The sequence below is a fragment of the Corapipo altera genome, unplaced genomic scaffold (assembly GCF_003945725.1).
Source record: "Corapipo altera isolate COAL_440 unplaced genomic scaffold, ASM394572v1 61411, whole genome shotgun sequence".
In the NCBI taxonomy this organism is placed as follows: domain Eukaryota; kingdom Metazoa; phylum Chordata; class Aves; order Passeriformes; family Pipridae; genus Corapipo; species Corapipo altera.
In genome coordinates, this window is record NW_020884875.1 from 15,365,444 (window position 1) to 15,391,169 (window position 25,726).

The 25,726-nt window shown below is 40.7% G+C and overlaps 1 protein-coding gene across 6 annotated transcripts in view; it reads right to left on the bottom strand.

Annotated features, from left to right (window-relative positions):
* The window catches only part of GLIS3 (GLIS family zinc finger 3), a 181,186-nt gene extending 161,003 nt beyond the window's left edge, over positions 1 to 20,183 (bottom strand). For 3 of the 6 annotated variants that reach the window (XR_003526237.1, XM_027634712.1, XM_027634711.1), the window contains exon 1: positions 19,789 to 20,006. The gene's annotated coding sequence lies outside the window, so the exon portion shown is untranslated. Of the gene's footprint in view, positions 1 to 19,788; positions 20,007 to 20,113 lie in introns of those variants that run through there. The other 3 variants (XM_027634714.1, XM_027634710.1, XM_027634709.1) reach the window with 3 other exon arrangements.
* Between the last annotated feature and the right edge of the window lie 5,543 nt (positions 20,184 to 25,726).

Below are 25,726 nucleotides of genomic sequence, written 5' to 3' on the forward strand. Positions count from 1 at the left end.
TGCTTGTGCAAATAAATAACCAAGCAGTCCTCTCTTAGTGCCAAAAGCATCAAAATATTCACAAGAAACAGTCTGGATTGTGTTAGAAGATACATTTCACTAATTAATTGACATCAGTGCTGGGTCAGTAGTTTTTTTAAGAAGAACATTTATTTGTGAATACTGATTGACAGACCAATTATGGTTTGGTTAGCTGGAACCTGAAAGCCAACTGCAGGTTTATTAACAGATGTTCAAACAGTGGTATACAACAAATGTAAGTTCAATCTAGGTCAAATATGCTACAACTGAACTGAGCTCTGAAAAAAAAACCACTGAAAATGTCTCAGGACAGAACAAAGATGTTAAAGTGCATGTTACACAATTAAAAGCTATATTTAGCTGCCAAAGTGATATGTCAGCAATGATGAAAACTGCCTGTCATACTATACTGGTATTTGAATAAAGCCTGAATTATAAATTTATTTTGGGTTTTCTCAAGTGCCTTTTAGTAAAACTATCTATTTTTTTTTAACTAAGTGAAAATTACTAAACTGTATGTAGAGATTTTTTTTTTCTTCAAACTTTGCGCTCAATACACTTATTTAGGATGTTTTCAAAACATCCATGGTAAAACTCTTGATAACGCCAAATGCTAACCAGTGGCCAAATCTCACTCAGGTCTCAGAAACAGACAGACTGAGACAAACTGTACCGCTCCACTGTAAAGTAAGGCTAAATTTTTCAACACTAGTTAAAAACACTCCACTTAGACTCCTCACTCAAGTAATATTAAAGAAAAGAAGCAAAAGAAAGAAAAGAGACATTCAGGTGAAATACAGGGAAATATTTTTCATCAAAACCCCAGATTTGAAGATACTGAAAAGCAAAAACCTTTTAATTGCTGTATCTCCATCTTCAATCTAATCAGTAGTAAATACCACCCACACAGAATAACCTGTACAATTTCATTGCAGCTCATATAAAATCATCACTCTTGGTGTTCAAAATCAACAAAACCTGATTACATTATAATGTTAATAAAACATAATCTAGCCTAAAAATTCCCCCTCTGAAGAGGAATTCAAAACCCTTCATGAATTAACCCATTCATGAAGGGTTTGAATGGAATACCTTTTTGGAAATTACATATTAGTATTTCTTCTTCCTCGGCACTCCTAAAGTGGTTTGAAGGCCGCCTAACCCACAGCTCCTGAAAATGCAAGGAATCTGAGACAGCTTGACTTGGGCAGTTTGCTCCTGGTTGCATGCACTAGCTGTTAGAAGGGGTACACCATTCTCCATAACTTCTGGAGAACAGAGGAGCTGCTGGGCAGCTTTTGGAAGCTGCTGGGCTAGTGGCAGGAGGGAGGGCTGGAGAGACTGAAGGGTACAGTGTCAGGATGGAGAAGAAGGATGGTGGTGGATAGGAAGAAAGTCACATCTCAGAGGGAATAGACACAAAGATTTTGCAAAGGACTGGAGAGGACCAGGCTGGTCTTTTCACTACACCTAAAATCAAACTGGTTGTCAGCAAGGACTATATAGAGTAGGGGACCCTACTCTATTATAGATTATAGGGCATCTATGAATAAAGATTTTGATTTCTCAGTTCTTTCACTTTTTAGGCTAGCTCTACTTGGTACTCTATTTTTTATAACAGGATAATTTAGAAAACTTTCTTAAGGTTTGGTATGTCTATTGTAGAAAGGTCAACCAGCATTCTCTGTCAGCATTAACAGCTGTTACCCTCATGAACAACTGGAGAACTGAATCAGAAATTGCATGGAGATGGTGTTCCCAAAACCTTCTTAGTACTATTAAGCAGAGCTAAATCTCTTATGGATCGCAGATTCAAAAAGCACATCTGTCAAATTTAATTACTTACGTTTTTAGTGTTATCTTTGACCAACAGGAAAAGCAAAGAACATTTCGGGGGAGAAGTGATTTTAAAGCTTGCCATTTCCCATTTTGCCATTTCCAATGTGCAAGTTCTTACTACTTGTCAGTGTTTTTTTAGCCACATTGCAGATTTAATCAACTGGTGTTTTTCAATCTATTAGTTTTAAACTACTACTTAATATTTTAGTAATTAATTCTTCAAATCTCAATTCTCTAAAGGATTTTTACTAAAGGAAAGGTAGGAATCAGCCTAAATATATTTGTAAAAGTGGAAGACTCTGGATTCTTCTGCAGATGAAACAATACCAGTTCCATGAGACTGCAGGGAAAGAGCACTGCTCTGTTGGAGACCCAAATATGGCTTCTTTACTAGGAGAGAGATTTCAGTCTGATGGAGCTTATTTACCTGAGGATGAGATACAGACCAGATAGCAATGGTCAAGCATTTCCAATACCTTCTCTCTTTTTTATTTTCACAGAATATGCCAAGTTGGAAGGGACCCACAAGGATCATTGAGTTCAACTCTTACCCCTGCACAGGACCATCCTCAAGAGTCACACCAGGTGCCTGAGAATATCATCCCAACGTTTCTTAAAATCTGTCAGGCTTGGTGCTGCGACCACTTCTCTAGGGAGCCTGTTCCAGTGCCCAACCACCCTCTGGCAGAAGAACCTTTTTCTAATATCCAATCTAAACCTCCCCTGACACAACTTCAGGCCACTTCCTTGGGTCACTACAGAGAAGAGATCAGTGCCTGCCCCTCCTCTGCCCCTCACAAGGAAGTTGCAGACTGTCACGAGGTCTCCCCTCAGTCTCCTCTTCTCCAGGCTGAACACACCAAGTGACCTCAGCTGCTCCTCATAAGGCTTCCCCTCAAGGCTCTTCATCATCTTTGTTGCTCTCCTTTGGATGCTCTCTAATACTTCAATATCTTTCTTCTGTGGTGTCCCAAACTGCACACAATATTCAAGGTGAGGCCGCCCCAGTGCAGAGCAGAGCGGGACAATCCCCTCTCAACCGGCTGGTGATGCTTTGCCTGATTCACCCCAGGACAGGGTTGGCCCTCCTGGCTGCCAGGGCACTGCTGACTCAGATTCAAGTTGCCATTGACCAGGACCCCCAGGTCCCTTTCCACAGCACTGCTTTCCAGCCTCTCATTCCCCAGTTTGTATTTTCTTTTTGTTTGTTTGTTTATTTTTAGGGAAAAAAAGGAGCAGACACCAAAAGGTAGTGAAAATGGAGAAGAATGTACTTAACAAGTACTGCACCCACTCACAATTGTTTAAATGTATTTTCTTCTTCATATTAATCTCAATTTCATTAAAAAATAAATATTACTAAGACAGAGTCTGTCAAAGCAACCTCTGCTGAACACAAAGGAATGCCTTCTGAAATAGCATTTTACCCTACCAAGCTTCCCGCAAAGCAGTAGGAAGCTCTGCAAAATATTCCTGAAAATGCAGATGAGTTACATCAATGTGCAAAGAAATCTCTCACCAGAGCTGAAATATGAAGTTCTGGGTACACCACTGATTTCAACAGAAATTGGGCTGGAACAAGGTTTGGTGTCATTTCAGGGGACTAAATTCATTAGGCATTTAGACACATTTGCAAAGGGAAAGAGCAGTGGGAAAAGCAGAAGTTTCCTCACCATTGCACATAGCTACCATGGGTCAGCCAGGACACCAGTAACTTCTCACTGGCTGAAGTTCACCCACTCCAAGGAGTAACAGAAGACGCATGCCCTGGAGATGTTCCTTGGACACTATTTGCCTTACATATGAACACCTGCAGGGTAACCTCTCATGTCAAAATTCTTTCCAGAGCTTTTGCAAGGGAAATGTTATACAGCAACTGCTTTGTTATAATAACTAAAGCTGGGGAAGGCATATGTCTTCTACTGACCTCTCAACTTGGAACTATCCTCAGACAAAAATGTCAAACTTATTGTTAAATTGACAAACCTGAGGAGATGGTCGTCTCTGCTCATTAAAGCATAATAATCCACTGTAAACAGGCTTTTTTTCTCATTATCATTTGAAACCTCTTACACAGTGTCATGGTTTAACCCCAGCCAGTAACTAAACCCCCACACAGACACCACACTATTAACGTGTTAAACGGTTAGACTTTTTTTCTCTAAAAAGCCCAGAGAAAAACACTTAAATCCACTGATTTTATCAACCACATAGTATCTGTAGAACTGACTATATAAAAGCCCAATGAAATGAGATTTTTATCAGAAGTTCCATTTCATGTATTGGAGAATATTGCCCTAACATGTTTCGTTTGGTTTTGGGTTTCGGGTTTTTTTCCCAAGAGGGCCTATGTATAAGCTGCATCCTGTGTCACAAGACTGAGGGAAAGGGTTCAGAGAAGGAAAAAACTCATTCTCTGCTCCTGCTCCTGCTCCAGGCCTTCCTGCCTTCCATGATGTGAGACCTGTTCCTTATACCCCCTTCTGAGGGAACTTCTGGTCCCCCACATTCTGGGGGACCAAGGAGCTGACTTCCAATTTCTTAAAAAAATTCAAGAGTTACTCAGCTTCAGTAGCACATGTACCCTTGTGACACCTAAATCTCAGTGACACTTAAATCTTTCTAGAACCCCTGGCTACAAAATAGCTGAAGGCCACGCTCATCACGTGCGGAATTTCACAAACATTGGCATAACATGGCAATACTGGACTTACCCCCATAAATATGACAGTTACATGGAGACAACAAACTTCTCTAGGTGTTCACCCAGTCTCAAAAAATGTTCCCCCTTTAAGAATAACCTAGATATTTATTTTAAGATGATGTTTATTGGTTTTGCAAGATCAAATTTTTAAGATAAAATTAAGAGATCAAAGTTCCATTTAGAGCTACCAGAACTGAAGATGTTTCTTTGTTGAAATACAGAAGTAATACCATTTTATCATCAAGCAAGTTTCACTGGTAAAGCCACAGCATTTAATATGACTATTTTGCTTTTTACACAATGAGTTTATCAGGGGAGCAATAAGATTAAAAAACACACCTGGCTTTTGCAGTTCATATTAATACAGTTTAAAAGCCTACAGCAAGCATTTCATTGCAGTATATTTATTTTGGCACCTTACAATTAATGCCACAGTTAAATTTGTTTCTTTATTTGAGAGAGAATAATCTCCCCATTTACTTATTCCCTCTAGACACATCACACCCATTGTTATGTATTATATTTTCATCGTCACTGCGACTTGCATTGCAGTAGCGGTTGTGCCTGTCGCTGGGCAAACGTAAATACCTCTTCCCTCTGAATCCAAGCAAAGAGAGACAAATGGCAAGAGAGGACAACAGGAGGACCTACAGCTAAAATGGGACATCATAGTCCAAGAAGCTCCAGCAGCAAATACCACCACAGAGACCTGAATAAAATGCAGCCATGTTGATGCGAATACAACAAACATCAATTGAGCCATTTTCATCACTGTATTCCCTGCCTAGTGCCCCATCTGCTGCACTCAATAGATATTGAGCTGGTATATCAAGTCTCTGAAAAAATGATGTGCACTCTTACAACCAGCAGTGAAAGACATGCTCCACTAATTGAAGTATAAGGTAACATGCCTGCAAACACCTCACTGAGGTCTGAGATGAAATTTAGCCTGGAAGAGATAAGAGGAACAGAAATATAGACAAAGGGACATGTGCAGGCTACTTATAACCCACTTAGGGATCAGTTCAGTACATGTTAAGACATTTATTGTCCAAGCCAAACCAAAGTTCAAACAAGCAAAAATGGTCCTTTAAAAAGGTTGCATTATTTCCCCCAGCTTCCTTGAAATCTGAGAGAGAACTAATTACAAAATTCAGCTTTGGAAAGACCATGTTTAAGTAAAATAGAAAAGAAAAAGATATCATTGGTGCAGACAATTCTTCATTTATTCAGACAGTTCCCACTTTTATTCTGTAATTCGGAGGAATTACAGAATCATAGAATCACAGCATACCCCAAGTTGGAAGGGACTTATAAGGATTGCTGACATCAACTCCCTGCTCCTTGCAGGAGTATCCCACACAATTACAGTTGTGCAAGAATCCTGAAAGTAAACAGAAGATAATTTTGCACTTTATGTACAAAATACATGTCAGAAGAACAGCTTCTCTTCTCATTGTTTTCCTAGGGTGAGTGGTAAGAGAGAGCAGCTGAAGTAAAGCAAGCAGCTGGTTTGCTTCCTGTTCACCATCATCTAACAGGTCTGCAGCAGCGGGGACCAAAGAACATTACCATGGTGAAGATCATGTTATAGCACTGCTAGGAAAGGCTATATACTTCTAGAAGAACACAATGGCAACAGGCCAAAACACCACATCCAACTGCAAAACTCAGTATTCAGACACATCTATGCTTCATTGTGCACTGGGCAGCTTTTTGTTTTGCCTGCTCCTCTATGCAAATGCATAGACAGCCTGCTTCCTCTCTGGAGGTGCACATGCAGGTCTGAATTTTGTATTTCACATCAATAAACTGCACTTCAGGTGGAGATCTCAAACCACTTAATTTTTACATTTATAACTTTTCAAAAAGTTGCCAATGAAAAGAATAGAGGGACAGTAAATTTATGTGACCTAGCCATATTCATACCAAAATATCAAAACCTTGCAGAACTTTCATATTTCAACTAGATTTTTATTCCAAATTTCCCCTATAAAAAAGTGGCTGAAACATACATCTCTCTGTATGAGAACAGATTTTGTTAGTGCCACCTCCTGGTGATCAAATAAAACTGAAAAATCATACACTAAGCTGAAAATTCTCAAAAAAGGGAAAAGATAATAGTTTGGCCTGTTTTGGTTTTCTTGTTTTTAATGACTTGACCTGAGGCATAGAATTTTCCTCTCTGCAGACCTGGAAGATATAAAATTCATCAACTATTTTTAGGACGCTAAAAATAAGCATCCTTTAATCAGTGACAACAGAGGGAGAAAAGGAAATGCTGCATTGCTGGAAGAGTCACCATCTCAGGGAGGTACATCTGCCCTGATTTTATCCTTTCAGACTTTTACTGAAGTGGACATTCAAAGCCACACTGAGATTTCCACCAGAGGCTGCCCATGGGTTCGTAAGTTTGGTGAAGCCTCCCCATCCAGCTTACCTATCCTTTCTTCACAGCCTTGCAGCTAGAGAGACTCTTTGAATGCTAATGACAACAACAAGCTGTCATCATAGGGAAAACAGGTGTCATAAATTTATTGATAAATACAACCCATCACCTCCAATGGGTTTGCCCCAGTCTAATAGAATAATACTTGCTCTATGGAAATTTTAAAAAATACGAGCTTTACTTAAATCTACCCTTTCTCTATACTGTATTTTGAATGGCTCAAAGTAATTTTAAAGCTCACTGTCCAGGCGCACAAAGAATAAAGAGTATAAAGTCAGGTATGAGAGAAGTTAAAATGTACTCTTAACACAGCATGGATAAGTGTTGGCAATACACCTAATACCCTTGAGGGGTTTTACAGTTCTTGTGTAAAGTACATCCTTTTTGGCATTAAGCCTAACACTCTTCAGGGAATTTTTGTAAGTTGCCTGGGGCCTTTATAACACATAGTCCAACATGCATTTTGGCATCACCAGCTTTTTTAATTTTCTTAAACATTTTGTTCTTAAACATAATTCTGAATGTTTAAGAGAAAGACAGTAAAAGTATATAGTCAATGTAAATCACTGCCTTCCATCATTTCTTTTTAAGGTTGCCTGAACATCATTTATGTTCAGAAGTTGAACCATGCCTGAAACATGACAGATAGCAGGAAAAAGGAATTAACTTGAAATAAGCACTCCAAAGGAGTGTCTTGCAACTGGAATCTATACACTACCTTTCACATAAAAACAAAGTAAATCTCTTACACATTCTAGGAAAGGCATACCAAGAGCAACAGTGACCCTTCTCAAGCCTCACCAGAACTGCTGATCATCCAGTCCCTAAAACTAATTGCAGGTTTAAACTCAAGGAGTCTCATGTTCCCACCTGTGCCCTTTCAGGAAGTTCTAGACCAAAGAAAAGAATCCACCAAGACCAATCCTCACCATCCTCAGAATGGATTTCCCCAAACAACTGCCAGAGCCGCAAGGATTTATTTCCTTGCCTTGATGGATCCTGTGTTGTTTTTTTCAAGTATATCAAGGCCACTGAAAGATATGCAAAGCTGAAAAATGTGTCACGATGGATAAAACTAAGATCATTATCGCTTACTTTGCTATACTTAAACATCATCAATAACTAGGCTTTAAAACTGCTGTCAATTCATTATAGAGATCAACTGAAAAAGAAAGTAAGTCATGAGTCAGGCTTTCTGCATAAGGAACTGCACAGAATACTGATGAACATCTTTTTTTCAGACTGCGCCAACTGACACATAAAAAACAACAGTACTAGAGAGCAAACTAAGTATGTTAAAGAGATTTCAAGTGTGATTCAAGCTGCTTACTGATTAACACTTCAGCATATAACACTCCTCATAGACCTGTGTGGTTATTGTTCGAAAGGGAAACAAGCCTCTTTTAGCAACAGGAGACAAATTAATCTCCCTGACCAGTTCTCACACAGCTTAGCAGCACTGGAACCACTTCTTCTTCCAGAGTTTCTGGTGTGAAAATAAAATGAAATCCCAAGATTTGATGCCTCTCAACTATTTCCAAGATATGGAAGAGCCTTACAGAAAACATACTCATCTTACACATGAACATTAGCTAACTGACTCATTTTATCAGAAAAAAAAAATTACAGTCACATTTGCAAGAAAATGGAAAATAAAATATATAATGCTCTTTCATGTCAAGGAACAAACTTAACACTGCAGGAACCTCAGAAATGGAAGATGATAGCTGTATTTTCAACAGCCTTGGAAAAGGAGAACAAAAGGAGTCCATGCCTATCTGCACAACTTTCTGCATTTCTTACTGGACCGTCCTATCTGGGGGCAAATGTCCAGATTTGCTTCTTCAAGCCAAGCCTTCACAACTATAACACAGTCTTCATTAGATACCCACATGCTGACTACACTGGTTTTAGTTACAAGAGTCAAGGCAGAATAAAAGGCCAGACTGGTTTTAAGGCTTGAACTCCCCATGCATGTAGCGTCACCTGCTGCCAGGGAGAACTGGAGACATATGGAGATGGCTACAGCCCTCATGACTGATGAGAGCTGCTCTCTATTGTTGAAAATCCTGCCAGATATACCAGTTCAAGTCACAATCATAGTAAGACCAAAAACCAGGTTGACAGGCTGCCTATCCCTGCCCCATGTCCATGCTGGACCTCTCCATCAGGTGATGGAGGTACACAGTGGCTGGAGGTGCAGGAGCTGCATCAATGACACTAACAGCACCTCAGCACAGCCTTTGGTCACAGTAGAAATTCTCCATCAGTCAAATCCAGGCTGCTTTAAGACTACAATATATTGTATTACCACTCATAAACTTTGAATGAATGGTCCATAAGCATGTTAAGTATGATCTCAGTGATTCAGATCAAAGATCCAACTCCCCCAGCAGGATCCTCCCTCCTGTAGCATTCACCAATAATGCTGAAGGCAAAATAGAAGGTGACCTCCCTAACAAGAAGGCACAATCTTAAGCTCTGCCAGGGGAAGTTCAGGTTAGACAGTAGGAAGAAATTTTTACAGAGAGTAATCAGACATTGGAATGGGCTGCCCAGGGAGGTGGTGGAGTCACCGTCCCTGGAGGTTTTCAAGATGAGACTGGATGTGGCACTTAATGCCATGGTCCAGCAACCACAGCGGTGTTGGATCAAGGCTTGGACTTGATGATCTCAGAAGTCTTTTCCAACCCAGTTGATTCTATGATTGTATTCTATGATTCTATGATTCAATGAACTATTCCCACAGCCACCTTCTGCAACTACCTACAACAGCAGAGACATGTTTAATACCTCTTGATGAACTTCGAAAACATGTTTTCATCAACTGAGTATGAGAAAACAGTAGGAGTGTTAAAGATATTGGTCCTTTCAGAAAATGTGTTGTTTTCGAAAAGACTTGGGATTTTTATTACTACGTGAGATGAGAACACTCAGGGTATGTTTGAACGTGGCCTAGCTCACACTCGCAAGTCCACTGTCTGAACATAGGAATGAATGAGAAAAGCAGTAAGAATAGCTACTAGGTTTTCTAGAAAACAAAAATACTATTCAGATGTGCATAAAGTGCAGATATGCTGGTACTAAATCCTTGAGTATGTAACTTTTGGACATCAGTACACTTAGATCACAGTTCTAATTTGAGCTCATTGAAATTTACATACCTTAAAAAGTTACCTTTTCATAGACCATTCAATAAAAAGCTGGCTTTTAAAAATTATATTATTTTTCATTAGGATAGTTCTGTTAAAAGATTTGCATTGATGAGTTCTGTGTTGAAGACCAGTGCGGGCCTGGTCATCGTCTTGTGCCTCCCTTTACCGTTCTCATCCTTTCCCTCATTTTGCTCATTCCTGTTTGATGTCTCTCTAGCTCACTTTCAACTCAGCAGATGTTGTCAGTAAAGATATCTTTCTAGGCCTGAATAAATCTAAAAAGTGTGAAACCAATTATTCACAAAAAGTGGCCACATGCCAACATCAAACAAAATGAAAGACCACAGATTTCAAATTACAAACACATGTAGTATTATGCCTGCATTTTGCACCTAATTTCTATGTGAAAATATCTAATATGGGTACACAAAAGTCCACACACCTAGCAAAAAAAAAAAAAAAATTTAAAAATCACTGTCCTACCATATTTTTCCGTACTGGAAAAAAAATCCGTTATTATACTATTTACTTTTTCACTGTATTATAAAGCATATTATACCATCACTACCACACAGGAGATAAAGTAACTGAAGTCAGAGATGTACACCATCACATATTCACACTCACTTTTCTTTCTCCATACACAGAAACATAACAGTTTATCTAACTGTGACATAGGTGGCATCCTCTCTTAAAAAACCATCTCCTTTCAAAGCTTTGTAACATTATAAAAGATAAAGAAAGTCTTCAAGCAAAGTAAAGACTCTGGGCCTGTTGTGGTTACTGTAGATTACTGTTCTCTTGTGCACTCAGCATCACCTCTGTAAAAAACAAAGTACACAGCTGGATTGTCCCAAAATATTCTGTTCTTCTCTCTATCCCAAACGGAAGCGCCTGTTTGTTTTGTTGTGTTTTGTTTTTTTTTTTAACTGTTTTATCCATTATAGAAAGAATGCAGAGAAACTATTCCAAACCACCAATTTACCAATTTTGGGGTGTATCTTGGTGCTTTTACTATGCCTTGTGTTTTAAAGTAAAAACAACCAAAAAAGCAACCAACCCCCAAAAACAACCAAGCCCCAAAAAATCAAAACAACAAAAACCAACTCTGAATACTGCAAACCTCTGTAACTCATACTGAGATAACTGTAAAACTGTTGTCTTCTTGGGATGAATGTTTAACAATAAGTACTTATAAAAAAGAATTTCCCTCCATGTGCCAACCACTAGAAAAGGAGAAAATACAAAAAATGTGCACAAGCATAAACTACATGAGTAGTTTTAGAAGGTTTACAGTCTTATTTACATGCATGCTATAATTTATACAGCATAGCAAGGTTCAAAGTCTTAGAAAATTAACTGGACATGACCAAGTAAGACTTAGTTCTTCCATAGTGGATATGTTCCCAGCCTGCATAATCTTCAACTTTGTAAGTGGTCCTGCTACTAATAATCTTGAAGCATGAGGAATTAATAACCTAAATACATAGAAACACGGAATCAGACATCCATCATTTCTGAAGTCCGCAGTATCTTACCTAATCAGCGCTGTTTATACATAGCTTACCAGCCAGCCCTTAATGCCAGCCCTTCAGCTACCTCACAAAACAGCAGACTGCTTTACATATGTGTGGGCTACTCAGGCCAAGAAGGAAAGACAGAAATGACAGCATCTAGAAACAGATCAATCAGGCAAAGCAGATCAAAATCCCAGATCAAAATTCCCAAACCAGAATCACAGAATATGCCTAGTTGGAAGGGACCCATAAGGATCCCTAAGTTCAACACCTGGCCCTGCACAGGACAATCCCCAAGTCACCTTGTCATAGATCACTGAACTAGCTGATGCTCTCTTCACCTTCTCATGCTGCTCTGCAACACATACTGTATGTGGATTAGCTGTTATATAAGGCTACTTTAGAGATCTCAGCATGGATTTGCAGTTTTTAAGCATGTAATTTTCAAGACAGCAGGAATCAGGCTCTACCTGTAGTAAAAGAGAGACAGAAAAGTTCCTCTGAAACTGTCATGTGAAGATCTACCTCTTTTCATGTATATGCTGTGAATTACATGCCACTGCCCCCACTTTGAGCAACACATCAGTGATCTCAGAGGTCATTCGATGAATATGCATTACCATTGGTCTGACTCAGCAGAGTACTCAACCATGAAGTTAACTTTCAACTTGTTCTGAAATGGTACTGGTTTCATGCCTGCAAGCCTCGCTGAAGTGGGATGGACTTCCTAAGTCGTCAAAGGCAAGTAGTGAAGAAAAACAGAAAATGGAGAGAAGCAATACATTTGGAGTAAAATGGAAAATATCTGTCTCCTTTTCTCCACTTTCACTTGGATATCAACAAAAGTGTTTGGGGGTTTTTAGTATTTTAAACCGTTTCATTCTATTCTATACATTACATTCTCATGTATATACAGATTCAGTTTTGAAATGATGATACCAAAACTCCTCCAAAGGAATATCCCCATCTCCAGAATAACCAGAGTCAAGAAGTATTGTAAGCTTAAATGTTCCATTTTGACTTCTAAGACCCAAGAGCAGACAGTCAGTACCTTCTCATCTGATGCACAAGCACTCACTCACAGAGAACCACAGAACCTCCAAATTTTGTGAGGGTTATGCATCACTGATTTCTACAGCATGAACAGTGGTTCCAAAAAATGAATTGCAAATGGTCAGGACATACTCAAAAGTGTTCTACAGCTTGTCCAGCCTAGACACACTAAAAACCCACGACTATTGCTGCTTTTATCAGTAAGAAGCTCTTAGGCACCAGTGGAAAGCTGTATTGATGCATCCAAGGGGTATTCCTGACGGGACTCACAAAATTCTTGTGCTGCAAAACGTAAAATTACTCCCTGGATTTGTTGAATCAAAAGGTTAGGTTACCAAAGCAAAGACAAACTACACTGTTTATAAGGAACCTTAGGGCAACTCAGCAATTCTGAGCAACTGCTTTGTAATAAAAAGTCCCTGGGCATAATCAAATGATGAATTACTTTTGTGGAAAATAACAAAACATCTTGTTGGAGTGTTTCTTCTTTTGTAGGAAAGAGTGGTAAAGAAGAGGATTCCATCTACTTAAACTAACACCACCTGGGGATGTGCTACTGGAAAAAAATTGCTATTACTGATGGCAATAGAAAAATGAGTTTTACCTTCACCTCTGCATGGGGAAAAAGTATCTCCAAATTCTTGCTGTTTTGGCTTCAAAAAACAGGCTGAAGTCCTGGGGGCTGTGGGACTTGTAATAAGGGCTTCTCATTTGTAACCACTTGTTTCTTGGGACTTAGGGCAGGAAAGTAAACAGTATTGTCGAAGTTGCTCTCAGGAGCAACCTTGGAGGTGCCCTCCTCCCAGGGGCACCTTTAAGTGCAGGCTGGCAGACAAGTTTCCAATAGCTGGGCTTTCAGTGCTGCTGTTTGAAGACAAGCAGGGTGTTCCTGCATGAATTCCGACAGGTGAGTTCCGCTGTCCACATGGATCATCCTAGGTCCATGAGGAATACCTGTTGTCCAATGGCTCATACTATATGACCTCCCATTCCTTTTTAAGAAGTTAATGTAATCAAAGTGTGTTTTTACAGACCCTCAGCTATGATTAATATCAATCCAAATTCAGTAAGAAATCCACTGTGTATTACACTTGCTTAAAAAATACATAAATAAAAATAAATTATATTACAGTAATAGATGAAAGAGGACTGCACGTGACTGTTCACTTCATGACTTTACGGGTTACAAGAAACAAAGTACAAGCTCTATATGGTCTGCTGGGGAGAAAGAGCAAAGCCAAGCAATGACTTAGAGTTCTAACACAGAGAAAACCTGCCTCATCAAAAGCTGAAGTTTGCAATAAGGTCAACTGCCTCCACATTAGCTAAATCAGCCATGAAATTAGGTGCATGCTGACCAAGTACAAGGAGGCAGCTGGGACTGGAAGGACTCTCTGACAGGGAGTTGTCATTAGGATGAGCACAGCTGCCTCTTTTTCTGCCCTCTCCCCAGTCCATGCTGAAAAGCACATGCAGTAGAGTAGGGAAGCACCATGCAGATACTGGCAAAACAGGAAAAACAGCAGTTCACATTCTAAAGAATATGAAGAGGAAAGAGCAAAAGCACTGAAGAAGCACAAAACAAAAGACTCTGTGGTCCCTCAAACTCTGGGGCACTTCACAACTATTGCAAGAAAGCATAGCACAGAAGCATTCATAAACACAACTGCAATCATTTCAAAAGTGGACTATTATTATAAGCCTATAGATATACCATATCTATATGGTATAGGTGAAATGTAATCATATAGTGGCAGATTTTCAAGGACATCTTTTAAAATATACCAAAAATTTTCAAACCCTGACTTTTCATCACTTATGTTTTCCTACTATTTAAATCTTAGAAGACAAGACTGTAAGGGGTTCAAGAAATCATCTCAGTCACAACCTACCCCAAGGCAGAATCAACTAGATCTAAACATTTCCTGACATAAAAAAAGATTTGTAGGCAAAAGCTGCACTTGTCAGCCTAAATTGCTGGGCTAAGATATCATGCAGTTGGGGTAACTTCAGCCCTAATTCAGCTGAACAGCTCGTGCCCAATTTTCATCACCAGTTGCATCTGTTTAACATTAAGCACATGTTTAAGTAGTTTGTTCAATCATACACTCAGTGCCTAATTAACTTGTTCAGACAAACAAGCTGACAGAAACAAAACCGAAGTATGGCATCAGTTATGTTTTTCATTCATCTCTATATTAAGGTTTTAATTATGATCTTGCTGCAGTAAAATGCTGAACCATAACTTTTACACTCAGCACATGAGATTTTCAACACTGAAGCCAGTAAGATTCCAACCAGCATATTCATGATTGAATTTAATGTAAAACCCTCATATTAACTCTTTGCTTACTATCACTCTGAAACGTCTCAATTTTTTTCCATCTGTGCACTTTCAAAAACCTCAAACAAAACATCCCTGTTTATTTCAAAAACCTGTATTCATAGCACACTTCCAGATTAAAAGCCATCTAAGTGTCTCCAGTGGCATCTATGCACAGATATTCACACACACTTTCCAGTTAAGAACTCACTAAAAATGGAAGGCCTAACCACGTTATCTTCGAAGGCAAAAGCAAACTCTATACCGATATAAATGAGATATGCCTTAACCACACTTAAATGGTCATAAAAGATTTAGTCTACATACTATTTTTATTGTTACATTTTTATATTGTGGGAATAAAAATTGTAAAGCACATCAATAAAAAGAAATATTATTTTTCTTCATGCCTGGCTGAAGTATAAATCACTCTCTCCAATTCAAGCAAGGAAAAGGAGAGCTGAATTCTCAGAGTTTATTTTAAAAGCAGAATGTACCATGCCTTAACACAGGTGACTAAATCCTTAGAAAAGGACATATTAGAAAAAGGCAATTGTTCTGCTGGCAAGGGTATACACCATGTCACTATAAATTGTCCACAAATAAAAATCATTCTTGCCTGTAATTCTTATCTGCAATTTTAACTACATTAGCAAAGTGAGAATATAATCAAGAAAAGAATATAACATGACAAATGCATTAGCTTTACTCAACAAAAGCTCCTTTAGTTTAAACAATGGAAGAATTTTTCTACATAGGTTACACAGACCCACTAGACCTATAAAATCCATGTCAATATACAACTCGGGTTGTTAGTGTTGGTCTCCTTCACTATTCTTCTCCAGTAATATTATATCTTACAAGCAATGGTAGTGTTCTATGCTATCATTGTCTCAGTTTTATCATTAGCTCGTGCTGTGTTTTTTACACTTGACGAAAGGCCTCTGAGCCCATAATTTCTTTCCTCATCCTAGTAAACTGTATTTTGAACCAACTGACCTGCAAGTACAAACAAACCAAACTTTTTTATGAAAGTAGAAACGTTAAATAATTCCTCTATATTTTCTTCCTCTAGTCTCCTTCCTCATTCTACTGTGAAAATGCATAACATTACATTATGATGCAAATGAGTGCTTTTTTTCTTTATAACACTAGAGCACCTTGGAGAACAGAAGTTTCTGCATTTTAAAAATAATTATTTTGTGGCATTTTCAATATTATTTACTATTATTAAGTGGCTTTTCATTAGTTAAATTTCCTTAGCATCAATTTTCAACATGATGCCAGGACCTTCTCACATCAGTGGCCAAGGTGCTTCAAACCAAAACATCAGATTACTGAGAGATGCATTAAAGCACATACAACTAATCAATTCTCAATTGGACATGAATTATATTCTAAAAGTATAACTTTTCCATCAGATCCATAAATAGTTATCAATTACAGCTAACTATAATAATGATACATTTCTAGTCCAAGTGATCTTGGAAATGGTGGGAATACAGCACCAAATACAGCTTAACTTAGAAATAAGCTTAGCAATCCTGAATAGGATTGCAGCTTGATGTACTAAGTTCAAACGCACACAAAACCCCCAACTAAAAAAAAACCCAAGAAAGAATACTATCCTGAGACTGAATGGCTGTACAGACAAATTCTTTTGTTCTACCAAAGAAAGAAAAGTACTTGCCGCCTTTTAATGAAATATTTCTGTCCATCAGTAGATACTTTAGTGGCCTTTTCGTGCTCCCACAGATATTAAAAGATCACTTAAGAACACTTATGTCCACTGCTCCTAAAGTCTCTTTTTTTTCAAGCTGACATTACTCAAAGCTCTATGACTCTGCATCAATAACAGGATGACAACGTAAGTACTCAAAATCCATGGCAATGATTCATAAACTCACTTTCAGAGAGCCATGTCATAACATTTAAATTCAAGCTGAACTGAAGGCTTAAAAATCTGAACACCAATTCTTCAGAAAGCAAAACAAAAGAATAATTCACAAATCTGTGCCTGTAGCACAGTAATCCATATACTCTACTATATATGCAGTTTTGAAAAGTAATCAGAGTTGGCTTACTACTTCACCTGCTGAAATAAGAGGTAAAACACTTTTCAATTTCAATAAAAGCTGAATTACTCTGCTGCAGAGATCAGTTTAAAGAACTGTAATAAATCCAGCTCAGGAGATGCTTTCACAAAAGTAGTTATCAGACACTGGCACTATGCATATAGAGTAGCAAGCACTATCCCAAACCAAAGGAGAAGACTGAAAGACAATGCACCAAAGAGTCCTTCCTTCCTATTCTTTCACTGGAGACACCTCACCTCTTCAACAGCTACCAGGCAACACAGAAAGCAAAACATGAACAATAACCCTCTTCTTTGGGACTGTGCACTCCAAAACTGTGCCTTCCCTCATCTCTATCATGATGAGGGACAGCCAAGCCTTTCAACATGTTCTCCCCCACAATTTCCTTGGCACAATTCCAGGAAAAAATTTACTTACTATCAGGTCTGAGTAACTACCAGGCCACCCAAAGGCTACTTACATTTAAGCTCTGTTCTTCCCTGCCAGCCTTTCCCTCTTTGCATGGCCATGGTATTTGGAGCATCACCTGCCAGTGGTATCATGATGAAACACTCAGAAGCCACTCCCTACCCTGACATCCCACTCCTGATGAGTCAGTCTGGGTGGAAAAGAGTGTGATGGAGAGGGGAAGGGACAGGTACAAAAACCTAGAGGGATGCTTCACCTCAGCCTCACTGACTCCTGAGGTTTTTGTGTCTCACAGCTGTTTGTGAGAAGGACACACTCTAACACAGTAGTAAGCCATCAACATAACAACTCATTTTCTAAATAGAGCACAAACGCATAGGAAGTGCTGGTGTTACAGTTTTTGTAGTTATCTGGATTTAGTTCACAGACCAAAGTGGTCTGTGGTGATTTATGGTAATGAATTCTCCTTGGAAAAGAAAACCACACAGAGATTTAACCAGGAAATAATAACCAAGAACTTGAAATTAGTCCTGGAAAAACAGATACATTAAGAATCCCAGTTGCAATAAAGGAAGACAATGTGCTTTCAAAACTAAAAATAAAAAATAAACTTTTCGCTCAATTTATAGAGAATCTCTTCCCCTCCATGTCTGCCAGCATCTCAGAACTCATGCACTATTGAGAATAATAAATATCTCACATTTGCATCCATTGTTTTGGTAATTTGTATCTATTTCTTGACAATTTATTCTTGGACACAAGGCTTTACTCCAAACTGCAATACTCTGATAATATCACATCCTCCTAGGGCCCAGGTGGTCAACCAAGGAAAAACAGAAAAGGGTCACACAATCTCAAAGTTTCTAGTTCTCAAGGATCGTTATGCCCTCTTGATACAGCACAAACAAGCAACACAAATGATAGGTAAAGGAGGTCCTCCACAGCACTTGAGACAACCAGCCCCCAAACATGATTGAGTTTCTCAGAGTTAGTACAATGAAATCTACTAATTACTTATTACTTGCATCACTATAATTCCTAGGAAGATTAGTCACAGAAAGGAATGCCTTTGTGTGAGGGACTGTATAAACACAGAGGAGAGCACAATCACTGATACTGCTACAACTGCCATCAAAAAGACAGCCGTTATCAGTGGACAGGATGATGTATATTCTAGTGTAGCTAGGACCGAACATTTTTACCATACTGCCAGAGAAACCTTCTCAAGTTTATTATGTTAATTAAGATCTCCTCAGATTCTTCTCTATTATGACCTTAAGCATCAAAGCTGTGCTACTGCAACTGGTTGCTGTAACAGAACAGCAGCTTTCCAGGAGGAACGTTATTCTCATTAGGGCTAGCTACAAACTTCAGACAAGCTGCTTGAAAAAACCCAATACAAATCTGGCAGCACTCACTACCAGAGTCTGAGGCACACTTTCTTACATGCTGTCAATCGCGACAGCATCCCTGCCCAGTAGCAAAAGGCTCCTGCAAACCCTGATCCACGGCACCTTTTACTCACAATGCTACCCTGTTCTCTTTGCTTATAATAACTTCGGACTTTACAGGAGTGCAGCCACAATTGCTAACACTGCAGTGTCGGCAATGATGAGACCTTCAGTGCATGCAGGACATGAGAAAACACCAACAGTGTCTCCGTGCGAGCTGGCGGCAATGCGAAGGCAGAGGCACGGAGGCACGGACACCTGCCCTGCTCTGGTGCCCTCGATGTGACCGCCACTCGCGGGGCAGTGCGGGCGGCCACCACACGCTGCCCGGTCAACGGCCCGGGGGCACCTACCGCCACCCTTCACCCCACAGACCTCGCAGCTAAAGCATGAGCAGCTTCAACCGGGGCCAAAAGCGAACCAGAGAAGGAGAACACAGCTGAAAGCCATGACTTTCAAGCCTATTAAGAGGCTGAAGTTGCTAGCAACATACAGGCCAGCAGATGAACATAGCAGTCACCTCACCACGTCTGGTTTCGTGCCAACGGGGCCACTGCCTGAATGACGGGAAGACCCGGGCGGGACACTCCTCGGCATCGGGGCCACGGACCTCGGTGGGGCAGACCCGCATCACTCTGGCCGGCACTCCCGGCCGACCTCGGCTTCCCGCCCGCACCGCTCCCGCCCCCCTTCACCGCTCCCCTCCGCTCCCGCCGCCAGAGGGGCGGCCGGCGGGCAGGCTCTCCGCTCCATAACCTCCCTCCGTGGGTACCTATCTCCGGTTATTCACGAGCGGGATGACAAATCTCCGGGACGGGTGTCTGTCCCGTCCTCCCAGACAGCGCTGCGTCCTCATCTCGACGGCGGACCGGCCGGCGAGGTGAGTAACCGCGAAATGACTGCACCACAAGAGCGTTTGTTTTGCTTTCCCTTCTTCTCCGCCCTCCGCGCTCTGGCACGGAGGCCGTGAGCCGCCGACTCACCCTGTCCCCGCCCGGGCGGGCGGCGCGGGGCTCGGGGCAGCTCCGGCCAGCGCACGCCCCCACCCGCGGGCAGCCGGCGGGGCGCGGAGCCGCCGCTCGCCCCGGGCCACTCACCTCCCGGCGGCAGCGCCGCTCCCGCGCAGCCCGGGCGGCCGTGCCCGTGGCTGTCATGTGCCCGCCGGCCCCGGTTAACCCTTGCCGCGGCGCTGCCTCCGCCAGCGCCCCCCTCCGTACCGCCTTGCACCGCGGAGACGCGGTGGTTTGCGGACGGGGCACGGCTTTCCAGAGGCGGCGGGGGGCTGGGGGTCGCGCACGGGGGGCTTGACGAGTTGGCTCTGTAGGGGCTGGAAGATGCCTAGGGGGAAGCTGGGTGGGGCTGCAAAGGCGCTGGGGGGAATGGGGGTCGGAAGGGCGCCCAGAGGCTGGAGGTGTTTGGAGTAGAGGACGCCGTAAGGGCGCTTAGGGGAGTGCGTCTGTCTGTGTGCGTATGTGGGTCTCTGCGTGCGTGTCTGTGACGGGACTGGGGCAGCAGCGGGGCCGCACGGAGGCTGCAGGGGGATGTTTAGGAGCTCTTTAGGGGCTGCAGCCTAGCTGGAAGGTGCTCTGGGGGCTCCACACGGGCTTTAAAGCGACTGCGTGGGGGATTGCAGGGAAACTACGAGGGGACCTGAATGGGACCTCTGTCTGTAGAGTGTAGGAGAAAACGTAGGACAGCGTAGAGGTGCAGGGGAACAAGGGGAACAGAACCTCGGAAGTGGAAAGGGGATGAAGGGGTTGTATGCCTACTGGCACTTCCCTGAGCACATCTTAGAAAACTGTGGTGTAAATGCAGGAGATTTTCTCGATTATAAGGAGATTTGTATATACCAGAGGACTATCAAATGTGATAAAGCTGGAAAGAAAATATTTGGACAGATCTGCTGCCGCCATCCACTCACCCAGAAAGGCACAGGAACATATTGGCCTCAGGCTGATGATGAGCCTCTTGCAGAAACAATTGCAGTCAAGAGGTACATGCCACAAAGAGCACCCATTTCGCTGGAGGAGACTCCTACACACTCAGGGCATGGCCCAGCAGTTGAAACATACTGGTTGTTTCAGTTTGGGTCAGTTTTATTCTACTCCGCTGTAACCGGGGAATTGAGAGTGTAAATGAGGTGACGATGAAGGTGAATAAAGCAGGTGAAAAGCCAGGCTAAGAGCAGCAAATTGCCCTATTCCTCTACCAGTATGACCGTGCAGACTTCATGGCAGGGCACCCCGTCAGCAGGGAAGTCTCCAACCAAGGGAGCCTACTAGTATGCATGGGCACTCAAAGACTGCAAGAGTGAGGCAGGTTCAGGCCTTTCGTGGCAAGCATGATCAGCCCGGCATTTAAAAAAAGTTGTTAATCCCAGTTGTCCAAGAATGAGAATGGCACTGTGGCTGTTCTCCATGCTTCTTGCAAGGTGAAGGGGAGCCTGTATCCTTGCTGTGCTACAACAGCTGTTAGGAGGAGGGTTGAGGACTGGGGAGAGCCTCTTGGTATGCCCAGATCACTGTGCTCCTCAAGGCCAGCCTCGATCCTTAGACGAGCTATAGCCGATCTTCTGAGCTGTAGCTCCTTTGCCATTCACTCATATTACATCAAATAAGTGTGATTGTGAAGTTCATAAGAAGCCGATATTGTATGTTCTTTACATACCCAGAAAACAGCAGAGATGTTGAGGCTTCAGGCTTTTTTGTAAGGTTACATTGCTTTCCAGTCTTTTTCTTTGTAAGTACGTTTAGGCAGTGAGTCACTTGTAAATAAATTTACTATGTATAGCACATTTAAAACAGAAGTAAGCACACTTAAAACAGAAGTATTTGTAAGCTGTGTCTCACTTAAAAATCATATTAAGAGAACTGACAACTGAAGTGATCTTTACCACATGTAAGCACAGAATTTACTTGAGAGCCCAATGGGTTTTTTGTTTACAGTCTCTTTATTGGTATCATAGGCCAGAATTTTCTATGCAATTATAATTTAATCAGAACTCATCAATAAAAGTTCAAGGACTCTGCCTGGACTGACATGATAGACATGGTAATTGAAAATGAGTAATACAGTTTCAGGAAACAAAAAGGTGCATATATTGTCAAAGTACTCTTTGTAATTCAAATCTACCAAATAAATGAGTCTGCTTTAAAGAAATTGCTTTCAATAAATACCAGTGCTATCAGAAACGAAATCTTACAGCCATTAAAAAAATCTGTTTGCTTTATTTTGTCATTTTTATGTGTGGGAAGTAAATTGCCTTAGTTTTTCAACTGAAAAAGTGATGGATCCTAGCAATGTACCACCTTGGGAAACACATGACCTAAAACACAGGGTAAAGGCAACTTTTACACACAGAGTAAGTTTTTGCTGTCATGGGTGCCTGCTGAGCAGTCTTGAGCAGGAAGCAAAGAGCACAATCATATTAACAAAGTTAACATTAGACACTGCAACTCATATCTAAAGATAATTCTTAGTTTTTGATGTGCTGAAGAAGCAATCGAAGTTTATGCAAAATATGCCAGGATATGTATTAATAATCAAAATATTAAAAGTATCGAAAATAAGTACATCCAAAGTTTTCTTGGTAGGTAACACCACTGCATGTCCATATCTGTCATACACCATTGCATGTTCATACCCATACTCATTTCTCACACAAAACACTCATCCTGATTCAAAAAAGGCTATGCCTTAGTCCTTTTGAAAAGGATGTATCTAATGGAAGTAGTGGACTCGGGAAACTTCAGTAAAGTTCACTGTGTCAGAATCCATGGCAACATCTGTGCTCTTATTCTGTCATACGTCCAAGCCCTGAGTGTAAAAATTTATTTTTGTAACCTCAGTCCCAGTTCAATTTTCTTAGTTCAGTAAAAACTTATAGTTACCTCTCAAGGAAATGTATAGTTACACCCTATATGAGGCTACAGTGAACCTTTAAATTAAGCCTTCAGTTTACAAACTGTCAAACTCAGAAGCATTTTCCCACCTTTTTTTTTTTAGTAAAAGGTGTGCTCTTTTTCGTCTTTTTCTCTGTCCCAAAGTCTGTTGCAATAACACTGTGTCCATCAGTTCTTGTGAAGTGTCTTCCTAGCCTGATTCTGGTTGTATTATGCCATTAGCTTTGTTGTCCTAAGGCATGCAGGAAAAGACACTTGCTCATATAAATATTCATCTCCTTTGTCCTAGAGAAAGATCATTTTTATGAGGGAGCCCTGACAGGAGATGGTCAGTGGCTAAAGCTGTCTGAAAAGGGCTCATTCAATGGGGAGAAATAAATTGCCTGAAGAGGAGACTATTTATTTTTGTTTGCTGGTATTTTTGGAGACTTTTTTGAGTAAGGGAATGTCATGGTTTAACCCCAGCCAGCAACCAAGCCCCAAACAGCCGCTCACTCGCTTCCCCACCTGCAGGATCGGGGAGGAGGCAGGGGGGGAGAACTGGAAGGGTAAAAGCTAGAGAACTTGTGGGTGGATACACATACAGTTTAATAGGGAAGGCAAAAGCTGCCCATACAAGCAGAGCAAAACATGGAATTAATTCACAGCTTCCTACGGGCACACAAGTGTTCAGCCATCTCCAGGAGAGCAGGGCCTTATCACATGTAACGGTTACTTGCGAAGACAAACACCATCACTCCAAACCTCCTCCTTCCTCCTTCTTCCCCCCAGCTTTTTATGCTGACCATGATGTCATTGGTCTGGAATATCCCTTCAGTCAATTTCGGTCATCTGTCCCAGCTTTGTCTCCTCCCAACTTCCCATGCATCCCCAAATCCCTCACCAGTGTGGCAGTAGGGAAAGGCCTTGGCTCTGTGCAATCACTCCTCAGCAATAACAAAAACATCTCTGAATTATCATTTGTGTTCAACACAAATCCAAAACATAGCCTCATACTAGCCACTGTAAAAAAAATTAACAAGGAATGTGACAATCTGAGGATATAGCTGGTTTAAGTTTCCTTCATCTCTTTCTTCTGTATACCAGTAACAGCAGAACTGAGTTTTTAGGAGACAAAACTAGGTAGAAAGACTGTAAGACAAATTATTTTTGTTGCATTTCTGTAGCAAAACTGAAAATATATTTTGACCCTAACACCTTGGCAACAGTGGCAGTCAATTTAACTGGAGGACATAGAATCTCAAGAGTACCTGGAATACAATGATACTTGGTTAGAGAACACTAAAAGACCTAGAAGGGATTGTCTCTAGATGCCTCAGACATACTGACTAGAATGGAACCCAAGTCTGAACATTCACTTCTCAGATGCAAACAGATATGCAGAAGCTTTTTCAAAATATTTTTTTGTGGCAACTGATTAAAAAAAAAAATCTTGTTAACTGAGCATTTTGGTCTAATTCTTTAATTTTTCCTCAGATCTTCCATTTCATATCTATTCTATTTTCCTAGTTACTGTGTAACTCAGAACAATATTTTTGGTAGTTAGGGTCATAAGACAAAAATAAAAGTAATCACTGGAATTCCATCTTGAATAACATAATGTATAACAGGTATCTTTTACTGACACCAATATATTCGAATATCATAGAATTAGATTTTCCTGGTTTAGCAGCAAAAGCAAGTCTTGCATCTCTCCCATCTCAGCTTAGACTGACTCCTTGGCAAGAAGGAGCTCTGCAAGGGTGTGATCCCATCATCCATGGCCCAGCATCTCAGGGCTGATACCTCTTTCTGTTTAGTAGAACAAATTGGGTATTATGGCATGAATTCTGGGGCCAGATCCTTTTTTTTTCATCTTTCCAATGACAGGTCACAGGTTGCATTTACCTGCTCATCATATGAGATCGAGAAGGACTGTCTGATATTATCATGTCACATCAGGGCCACAGAGCTTTGTTTTCTGTGTAATTCAATTTCTCATTTATATATCCAGATTTCAAGAACAATACTTTTGTAGTGCATTGTACTTGCTACATGGGAGATAAGACAATATATTTCTTGTCTTCATTGCAATAAACTAACACTATGAAAACCATATTGCTAAGATCTCCAAAACTCCTAGTAGCATCTAGACATCCTTAAACAAATCGTTTCCTCTCCTTATAGCTCCAGCGATTCACCCTGCACGCTGAAGTGATGTATAAAGGCTGTTCCATTCACACTCTTTAATGTAAGCTCTCAGGTGGAGAGAAAGCTGTCGGTGGAATAAATATGAAGAAAATATAGGCATTCTACTTACCTCGTCAAATAAATTGAGTTTTATTCTCCACTATTCTTATACAAACAAAACAAGATTTGTTTAATTAAAATGTAGACCAGTTTTATATGGTATGAATATAAATGCAGAACTGTTACAAAAGAATGCAGTCACTTTCTATAACAGTACAATACCATGTATCTGTAAGGTCAGAAACTAAAATTATTAGATGAAAATTATTGCAGGGAAGTTCTGTGTTCCTACAATACACCCGAAGAAACTGAAACTGAGACCGATGAGTAGAATAAGTTTTCCAACTCTCATAAAAATGTAATCAGTGAGAAGACAATATCAGCAATCCAGTTTAGCTAACACAGTCACATATTGATAGTTAATACTTAACTGACGCTTTTTGCTAGTTACTTCATATCTAGCCTGGAGTTCATGCCACAATGTGTGAACATCACATATATCAACAAACAGGTGAAGAGAACAGGGGGATCACATTTGCTTGGGAACCTCTGTCTTCATGCTTGAACAGAATTTGAAGT